Below are 9,441 nucleotides of genomic sequence, written 5' to 3'. Positions count from 1 at the left end.
GCCCCCCTCCGTGCCCCGCGTTCCCCTGCCCCCCATTCCCTGTGCCCCCACCCCATTGCCTGCACCCCATCCCCTCCTCCCCGGGCCCAGCCCCTGCGCCCCCCCTCCGTGCCCCGTGTTCCCCTGCCCCCCATTGCCTGTGCCCCCCGGCCCCTCCTCCCCGGGCCAGCCCCTGCACCCCCCCTCTGTGCCCCCCATTCCCCTGCCCCCCATTGCCTGTACCCCCCCAGCCCCTCCTCCCCGGGCCAGCCTCTGTGCCCCCCATTCCCCTGCCCCCCATTGCCTGCGCCCCCGGCCCCGCCCCTGCGCCCCCACTCCGTGCCCTGCATTCCCCTGCCCCCCATTCCCTGTGCCCCCACCCCATTGCCTGTACCCCATCCCCTCCTCCCCGGGCCCAGCCCCTGCGCCCCCCCTCCGTGCCCCCCATTACTCTTCCCTGTGACCCCACCCCATTGCCTGCACCCCATCCCCTCCTCCCCGGGCCCAGCCCCTGCACCCCTCCTCCGTGCCCCCCATTCCTCTGCCCCCCTTTACCTACGCCCCCCGGCCCCTCCTCCCCAGGCCAGCCCCTGCGCCCCCCCTCCATGCCCCCCATTCCCCTGCCCCCCATTCCCTGTGCCCCCACCCCATTGCCTGCACCCCATCCCCTCCTCCTCGGGCCCAGTGCCTGTGCCCCCCCTCCGTGCCCCCCATTCCTCTGCCCCCCTTTGCCTGCGCCCCCCTGGCCCCTCCTCCCCGGGCCAGCCCCTGCGCCCCCCCTCCGTGCCCCCCATTCCCCTGCCCCCCATTGCCTGTGCCCCCTGGCCCCTCCTCCCCGGGCCAGCCGCTGCACCCCCCTCTGCCCCCCATTCCCCTGCCCCCCTTTCCCTGCGCCCCCACCCCATTGCCTGCACCCCCAGCCCCCCCCTCCATGCCCTGCATTCCCCTGCCCCCCATTGCCTGCGCCCCCCCGGCCCCTCCTCCCCGGGCCAGCCCCTGTGCCCCCCCTCCGTGCCCCCCATTCCCCTGCGCCCCCCCGGCCCCTCCTCCCCGGGCCAGCCCCTGCGCCCCCCCCTCTGTGCCCCCCATTGCCTGTACCCCCCCGGACCCTCCTCCCCGGACCCAGCCACTGCATCCGCACTCCGTGTCCCCCATTCCCTGCCCCCCTTTCCCTGCGCCCCCCACCCCATTGCCTGCATCCCATCCCCTCATCCCCGGGCCAGCCCCTGCGCCCCCACTCTGTGCCCCCCATTCCCTGTACCCCCACCCCATTGCCTGCACGCCCAGCCCCCACTCTGTGCCCCGCATTCCCCTGCCTCCCATTCCCTGTGCCCCCACTCCTTTGCCTGCACCCCCATTCTGTGCCCCCATTCCGCTGCCCCCCATCCCCTCCTCCCTGGGCCCAGTCCCTGTGCCCTCACTCCATGCCCCCCATTCCCTGTGCCCCCATCCCCTCCTCCCCGGGCCCAGCCCCTGTGCCCCCATTCTGTGCCCCCATACCCCTGCACCCCATTCCTGTCCCCAGCCCCTGCTGCACCCCCCATTCCCCTGCCTCCGAGCCCTGCCCCCCCACCCTTTTCCTCTGCCCTCCAGGCCCTGCCCCCCCACCGCATTTTCCTGCCGCTCCCCGGGCCCAGCCCCTGCACCCCTCACCCCATTTCCCTGCACCCCCCATTTCCTGCATCCCCACCCCATTCCCCTGCCCCCAGCCCCTGTGCCCCCACCCCATTTCCTGCCCCCCAACCCCTGCATCCCCACCCTATCCCCCTACACCCCAGCCCGTGTGCCCCCCATTCCCTGCTCTTCAGGCCCAGCCCCTGCCCCCCCATTTCCTTGCTCCCCAGCCCCTGCATCCCACAACCCCATTTCCCTTCATCCCCAGCATCACCTAATTCCCTCTCCCCCCCACACTCTGTCCCTCCTCCAGCCTCTCTGCCCCCACCCCATCTCACTGCACCCGCCATGTGCTCCAGGACACAAACAACCCAGTTATTTTACCGCATTAGCCAATGTGGTCTAGTAGAGTAGTCTGAATGCAGGACTCCTGGGTCCTACTCCCAGCACCTTCCCTGATGGCTGTCGCTAGGTGCCTCAGTTTCCCCATTTATCAAACGTGGCTATTTCCCAAGTGAATGTGTGTGGTGCGTGCACACTGCTGCCCTCTACTGGCTGCAATAAGAGCTGCTACACTGCGTGTCATGGTCCCTTTACCGCATGCTCCCCTGTCTGTATGTTGTCCGGCATCTTGTGCATTTGTAAGCTCCTTGGGGAAGGGGCCATCCCTTTAGTCTGTGTTCGTACAGCGCCTAGCACCATGGGGCCTGGTGCATGACGGGGGCTCTCAGCTGTTGCTGCAATTTGGATAATAACCATAAAAGTCTCCACGCGGCTTATAGCTGAATGGAGATTCTCGGGGCTCCGAGCGCAGGGCCTGGGAGATCTATCTCCTGCTGAGTCTAGACACGGGCTGGGCCTAGATTTTTTGCAACTCCTGGGGCGTAGTCAAGATTAGCTAACGTTTATGAATCTCTTTGAAGGCAGGAAGCATGCATTAATTTTCATTAATGATAATAAAGAACACCATGTAAAGCAGAAACCTCTTCATAACAGGGAGACCGGGGCTGGGAGGAGAAGGAGCTAAGCCGCTGGGCTGCCGTGTGCCCCATTGAACACCGACTTCTCCTTTCCCTCTGTAGTCGTCAGCTTTGCCGGCGGCCCATGCTGGAGAAGCCCTGTCAAATTGAATGCAAAGTGATCACTGGTCTATGGGCTCCCGATTCTTCCCCCGGCGGGTTCTCTCCTGGCTGTGGAAATCTATAGGATGATTAAAAAACCCCACACCCACTCTTCTGTAGAAAGGATTAAATTCCGTAGGTCATTTGTCACTTCTATAGGACCCCATCAAAAGATTATGGAGCCCTAATGGTTTCTCCCTTGGGAAATCCCGCTGGCTTGTTCACGAGGAGACGCCCAGAGCTCGGAGTTCTGAGGAGTCGTCGTCTTACGGTAGCACCTTGGAGGGTTGTGGTAGGCTCTGCACGTACACCGAACAGGACAGTCCCGGCAGCACAGTTTGCAGTCTAAGGGCAAGTCGAGGCACCAGGTGGATCCAGACCGAGTGCCAGGGAAGCACCAGCAAACGCTGGGACAATATCAGCAGTATGACCAGCACTGGTCTCAGCACACCAGCCTAGCTGAATTCCAGCTCTGGTTAGACACCACCTAAATCCTTGGCACTGGCTAAATGTTAATTCTCCACCGGTCCAGTGTCTCTCCTGGTGGCCACAGGGCTGGGGCAGCTGTCGGTGAGGTGGAAAGGCATAGAGAGGTTGGCCCAGAGGGCAGGGGCGCTCCGGCCAGCAGCAGGTAGGCAGGCAGGCTTCAAGGAAGCTGGGTCTAGATGGGTACAAGTGCCTGGGAGGGGTGCAGAGACAGAAAAGGGCGGATGCTAGTCTCAGGGAAAATCCTCTGGGCTCACAACTTCCCCTAGTGTAACCTAGAGCAGAACCTGCCCCGCAGTCCATGAAACTGGCTGGACAGTTTAGAAACGTGGGGCAGGCTGGAACCAGACCAGAGTGATTTCCCACACACAGAGATACAGACACACACATGGTGTGCAAACACGCAGCTCCAGAGACACAGACACTGGAGCATGCAAAACGCATGCCTGCTCACACCTGGGCATGCAGGCACACACAAATGGCCCAAGATGCAGACATGTAGGTGGCGTGCAAACACACGTGTTCACACATGCAGAGAGAAGTGCACTGCTGTATGCAAACACACGCACGCACCATCCACACACAGGCCTCTGCATGCACAGCCGGAGACAGACAGACACCCACGCACAGGGGTGTAGTCACATTCACACGCACAGAGGCAGCCCCCCACCCCACAGCCATGCACATAAATCAGCCGGAGATAAACGCCCGTCAGGAGGAGAGGCCGGGATCAGAGCCCAGCACTCTGTGGTTGCTCGGGGGAGAGCGATGATCTCACAGGGGAGCAATGACAATCCCCTTGTTGTGGTGAAGATGTCGGCCCCCCTATGCTCCCCTGGGGTACCCACAGGCTGGGCGGGGGAAGATTGCACAGGGTCGGAGGTACTATTGTGCATCCTGTCTGCCAGCCCCATGGCTGAGGGGGACAAGGACTGGCTGGTAGAGGGTCCACGCTGGGCTGTCCCCCAACTGAGTCTAGGATAGAGGCTGCTCAGCCGTTATGAGGCCAAGGGTCTGCTGAGCTGTAACGCTCGGGCCCCCAGCATCAGAGGGGCTTTGTGCCTCCGTCGCGTGAGGCTGCCAGTGTGACGGGAGCCAGGGCGTGAACGCCGGTATCCTGGCCATAGACCAACTCGCCTCATTCTGTACTACCATCCCAAAGGCCCCGCTGTGGCATCAGCTGAACACGGCCCCCACCCAGCGTCGCCCTGCGCGGTTAAAGAGCTGCTGTGCTCCACCCCAGAAGCAGCTGCATTTGGGGACTGGGTGCAGCAATCCATGGCTGTTTTCCCATATGGCAGGTGTCTGGGCCGGCACGGCATGGTGGGCAAGAAGGGAAGGGCATTAAAAGGTGATGCCCTGAGACACACAGCACTGACCCTCTTTCCCTGTACCCCAAACCATTCCCAGCTCTGGCTCCCGCCCCTTCCTGGCAGCTGCCATCTCCAAAACTGCACAGGTCCGGCGTGCAGCCCCGAGGACCCAGTCTGGGGGTGGGCAGAGAGATGGCCGCACCTCACAACCAGGTGTCCTGTCCACAGGGACGCATGGCTCTTCTGTCAGCTCAGCTCTTGCTCAGGAGGGAGGGGAAGGGGCAGGCGGGGGGTGTCACGGAGTCCCCAGGCGATGCTCTGGAACTGCTCCCTACGAAGCCAGTCAGGACTCTGGGGAAGTCTCCTCTCTGGGAGCAGCCTGTCTGCAGGACACACAGCTCACCCGGCTTCCACCTTCCTGGGTCTGACCTCGGAGCATTCAGCCTCCTCTGCCCCTCCGTGCGCTTCCCACAGCCAGTCCGCCCAGGCGGGTTCCTAGAGAAGCCAGAGGGTCCTGCCCCCCAACTCCACAGTCAGACGTGACTCTCAGCCAGCCAGTAAAACAGAGGTTTATTAGATGACAGGAACATGGTCTAACACAGAGCTTGTAGGTGCAAAGAACAGGACCCCTCATCTGGGTCCATTTTGGGGGGCAGTGAGCCAGACAATCCCATCTGCACTTCACTCCATGTCCCCAGCCAGCCCCAAACTGAAACTCTCTCCAGCCCCTCCTCCTCCAGGCTTTGTCCCTTTCCGGGCCAGGAGGTCACCTGGTTCCTTTGTTCTCCAACCCTTTAGCTCTCACCTTGCAGGGGGAAGGGCCCAGGCCATCAGTGGCCAGGAAACAGGGTGTCGGCCATTCTCTGTGTCCAGACTCCTGCACACACCTGCCCTCTAGGGCTCTGCAACGATCATACATCCTTATCCCACCACCTAGATACTTAAGAACTGCATAGGGGAAACTGAGGCACCCCCACAATATTCAGAGGAAACATTAAGAACAGTCCCTCTTCGTCACAGGGGGCGTGTATGTGTGTGCAGAGCAAGGGGAGCAGCTTTGGAGAGCTAGTGGATACTGCGGGAAAGGAGTTTGCTGGGGTTCAGGGAATGTAACAGTTTGGTCCAATGGTGAACATTATAATTCGTGCTTGGGGGACGGGGGTGCGGCTTAGGTTGGAGGGGATCCACAACACCAGGGGTATGGAGATTGCAGGGCTGACACAGCTGGGAGCGCAGGTCAGACTCGAGGGGCGTGGGAGCGGGAGGCAAGGCTGATATAGCATGGGAGGGGGCTCTCCTGCTGTCCCTGTTCTGCAGCCCCAGACACCTCCCCTTGTGCCAGGCCTGGCCGAATTGTGGGGGATGAGCCTTGCAGGGGAGATTTGCAATCGCGTGACTTGGAGAGACCAGAGCCCTGATTGCTGGGAGCCCTGTGTTCCTGGGGCCCCTGAGTCAGCAGCAATTCAGCCTTGGAGAGTGGGGGTCAGGAGGCGGGGAGGGACAGCGAGGGGCTGTGCTGGAGATGGGGTCCCTCACTGGCATACTGGGCTGGGCTCTGCTCCCTCAGTGCTGCAGTAGCCTGGATGCCAGTCGCCCCCCAGCCAGGGCTGCTACCCCTTCCCTCAGGCACCACTCTGGGGCAGCTTCTCTTGGCTTTTATACCTTGTCTCCTCTCCCAGCAGGCCTTGCTTCAGCTCCTCCCACCCACGAATGGACCCTGGGCACTACAAGTCCCAGAATGCCTGCCCTTAAAGGGCCGTTGCCACCTCATCACCTGGTGGACTGGCACGCGGGAGTGTACTCCGGGGACCCTGTTATGTAATGGGGAGCCCAGGAGGAGGTAATGAGGCCCTGCCTGGGAAGTTGGCTCAGACCAATGGATGTCCCACCACCCTCCCTCCCCTGACACACCACACAAAGGCAGGGCCTGGGGGCGGAGCCTCTGCCAGAGAGCAGGTGGGGAGCCTGGCACCGTGTCACCCATCGGGCGAGTCTCTGCCACCCATCGCCACCTGCCTCTTTGCAGGGAGTGCTGCCCCCTGCCCGCTGGCCCGAGAGTTCCCCTGGGAAGTGGGCTGAGGGTTCTCCTGGGCCGGCTGCGGGGGGCAGGCTCAGGGGCTGCTAGCAGTCCCCGCTGGACACTGGTACCCTCTTCCCCTGACAGGGGCTGTGGCGGTCCTCTGGCCCCGCCCTGAGCTGGAGGCAGTGAGCCAGTGTGGGGGTGGGGGTGAGGCCGTGCAGCCCCCCCGTGCTAGCCCTCGCTGTACCGTACACTTTATCCTCTGCAAATAAGCAGCGTCTGCAGCAGCGTCTGGCTGCGATAAGGGACCAGCCAGAGCTGAGCTCATCCTTTGGGGAAGGGACGGCTCAGCAAGGCAAGGGGGAGTCCAGTGTCCCCAGAGCTCCCTGAGCACATACTGCCCTGCCCCCCGGGACTGGGGGTGCTCCAATGAGCATAATCCCAGCCCAGATCCCAGGCCTCCCCTCCATGGATCACAAAGGGCTTTGTCTGCGCTGGTGAGCTGAGCCTGCAGGGGTGGGGCAGGATCATTAGCCCCATGTTAGAGGGGGGAAACTGAGGCATGTGTTGGGGAAGGGGCTCGCCCACATTCACATGGGAACAGAGCTGGGAATAGAACCCAGGAGTCCGGGTTCCCAGCACCCTCTCTGCTCGACACCCTCCCATAAGGGCAGGGATGGGAGAAAGATCATTCCTTCCTGACCACAGCCCTGCCTCTCAGCTGTGGCCCTGAAGCCTGTGGACTGGCACTTGCTGTGACTGCAAATTCACTCCTGAGGCTGCTGCCAAGGTGTTTCAGGTCCAGAAACCCAGCCTCCCTTCCGCACAGTTAGACAGCAGCTGGGATGACACCGGCCCCCAGTAGGTGATAGACAGCTGTCTGTCAAAGGGCCCTTTGGTTTCAGCAGGGATCAGCCAGGCCTCAGGGCAGCATCCGCTGGGGGGGGGGGGGGGAAGAGGGGGCGGTGGCTATGACAGAAGAGGGCTGGAAGCTGGAGGTCACAGGGTTTTTTGGGACTGGAAACATGACTTTCCAAATTGCTTTGGGTGCATTCACAGGCTGGCACAGGACATTGGCCTGGGAAGCCCAGGGCTTGGCTAGTGGGGGCTGTGAGTCGGCATTGAGGGGCACCCAGCAGAGCTACGGGGGAGCCCAGGGCTGGGCTAGCAGGGGGCTGCAGGTCAGGTGAAGTGCGGGCCCACGGTCACTGTTCCGACAACCCACAGTGGGCTCAGACCCCAGGACACAGATCCTAAAATCCAGCCTCTCCGGCGCGGTTCCTGGCTGAACCAGCAGCCCCGTCTGTGCCGGCTGTTCCACCGGGGCCCAAGCTATATATAGATAGACCCATGGATGCCGAGCTGCAGGATGAATTTTAATAAGCTTGTTCCAGGCGAGTGCATCTTGGATTGGAGAGAGACGCATCTCAACCGGGTCCCTCTGGCATTCTCCTCTTCTGCAAGGATCCACCTAACAGGGTAAACCAGGAGGCAGAGTACTAGCTGCTTCCCCTTGCAACTGTCCCACCAGCCAGCGGGGCTGGAAACAGCTCATCTCTCCAGCATCGTCCATGCCAAACCATCCCCAAACACAGAGGGATCCCTCACCCCACCTGGAATGCGCCCACCTCTGGGGTGAGGCCTAGCAGTTGCTCAGCAGCACCATTCAAGGGTCGCTCTCCCAGCCACCTCTGGGAGCCTGGACTCCCGAGTTCTGTTCCCTGCTCTTGGGAGGTCGCGTCCCCCATTCGGTGCCTCAGTTTCCCTGACTTTGCTTGGCTAACGCTGGTGACGTGGGGACCCTGAGTGGGATGATTCTGGGTGGCTCAGCAGGGGGCAGTGGCTCTTCCCTTCCCCACAGGGCCTAGGGTGCTCCCCAGGCTCAGCATGCTCTGCGCTGCGGCTCTGGCTGTGCCCAGCGATGCCCCGCCCTGGAGCACCCTGGAGGGACAGGCCGTTCCCGTGGCACTGGCAGCTGCATGGAGCTGGCTGCTTCTCTGTCCCAAAGCCACCCAGGATGTTGCACAAGGCCTGGGGGATCAGCTGCTGGGGGCTGTAGCTGCTGGGATGCAGCTGGGGGAGCCATGCCAGGAACCAGACAGTAGCTTGTGCATGGGGCAAAGGCGGGGGGAGGGGAGGGGCTGGGAGCCAGGACTCCTTTTTCCAGCTTTGCCTGATTAACTGCTCCACCTTGGGCGTGTCCCATGCCTGCTCAGTGCCTCAGTTTCCCCGTTTGTGAAACGGGCTGTAAAATGGCAGGTGACCCATGCCACCGACAAGAGGCTGGCTTTGCCCCTGTTACTAATGGGGACACTGAGGCATGGGGCAGGGCGGGCCTTGCCTAAGGGCCCATGATAACCAGGGGCAGGACCTGGGGAGTGGGAGGGGGAGTGATAGCCCGGCTTCCTGCTGGGAACTCATCCTGGGAAGGAAACGGTTCACACCCAATAAACTCCAGCCCTGGGGAGTCGCACTGGTGGGAACCGCAGCCAGCCCCCCTCACCCCCTGCCCCCAGCCATCTGTCCAGAGCCTGCAGCTCCCCACCCCGGCCCCCAGGCCAGGGATGAGAGAAACAATATGGGCCACTGAATGGGGGGTCTCAGGGAGACAGCCCCAGGAAGGGGGTAGTGGTTGTGGGGGAAGGGCTGGGAGCCAGGACTCCTGGGTTCTATCTTCAGCTCTGGGAGGGCAGTGGGCCTGTGGTGGTGACCCTTAGCAGTTTGTGCTGTGAGCTCTGGCTCCCCGCCCGAGCAGGGATCCAGGCCCCCATTGCGCTGCACACAGACACATGGGGGGCTCTGTCTCCTTCAGCTGCTTGGGGCAGCTCTGCCAGGCCTGGCACCAGGGACTGAGGGGAATGGCCCAGAGCTCCCGTCACCCGGGGATGGATTTGAACCAGCCACCTGG

The sequence above is a fragment of the Lepidochelys kempii genome, chromosome 27 (genome assembly GCF_965140285.1).
Source record: "Lepidochelys kempii isolate rLepKem1 chromosome 27, rLepKem1.hap1, whole genome shotgun sequence".
NCBI lineage: Eukaryota > Metazoa > Chordata > Testudines > Cheloniidae > Lepidochelys > Lepidochelys kempii.
Note: the sequence above shows the minus strand (reverse complement) of the source record.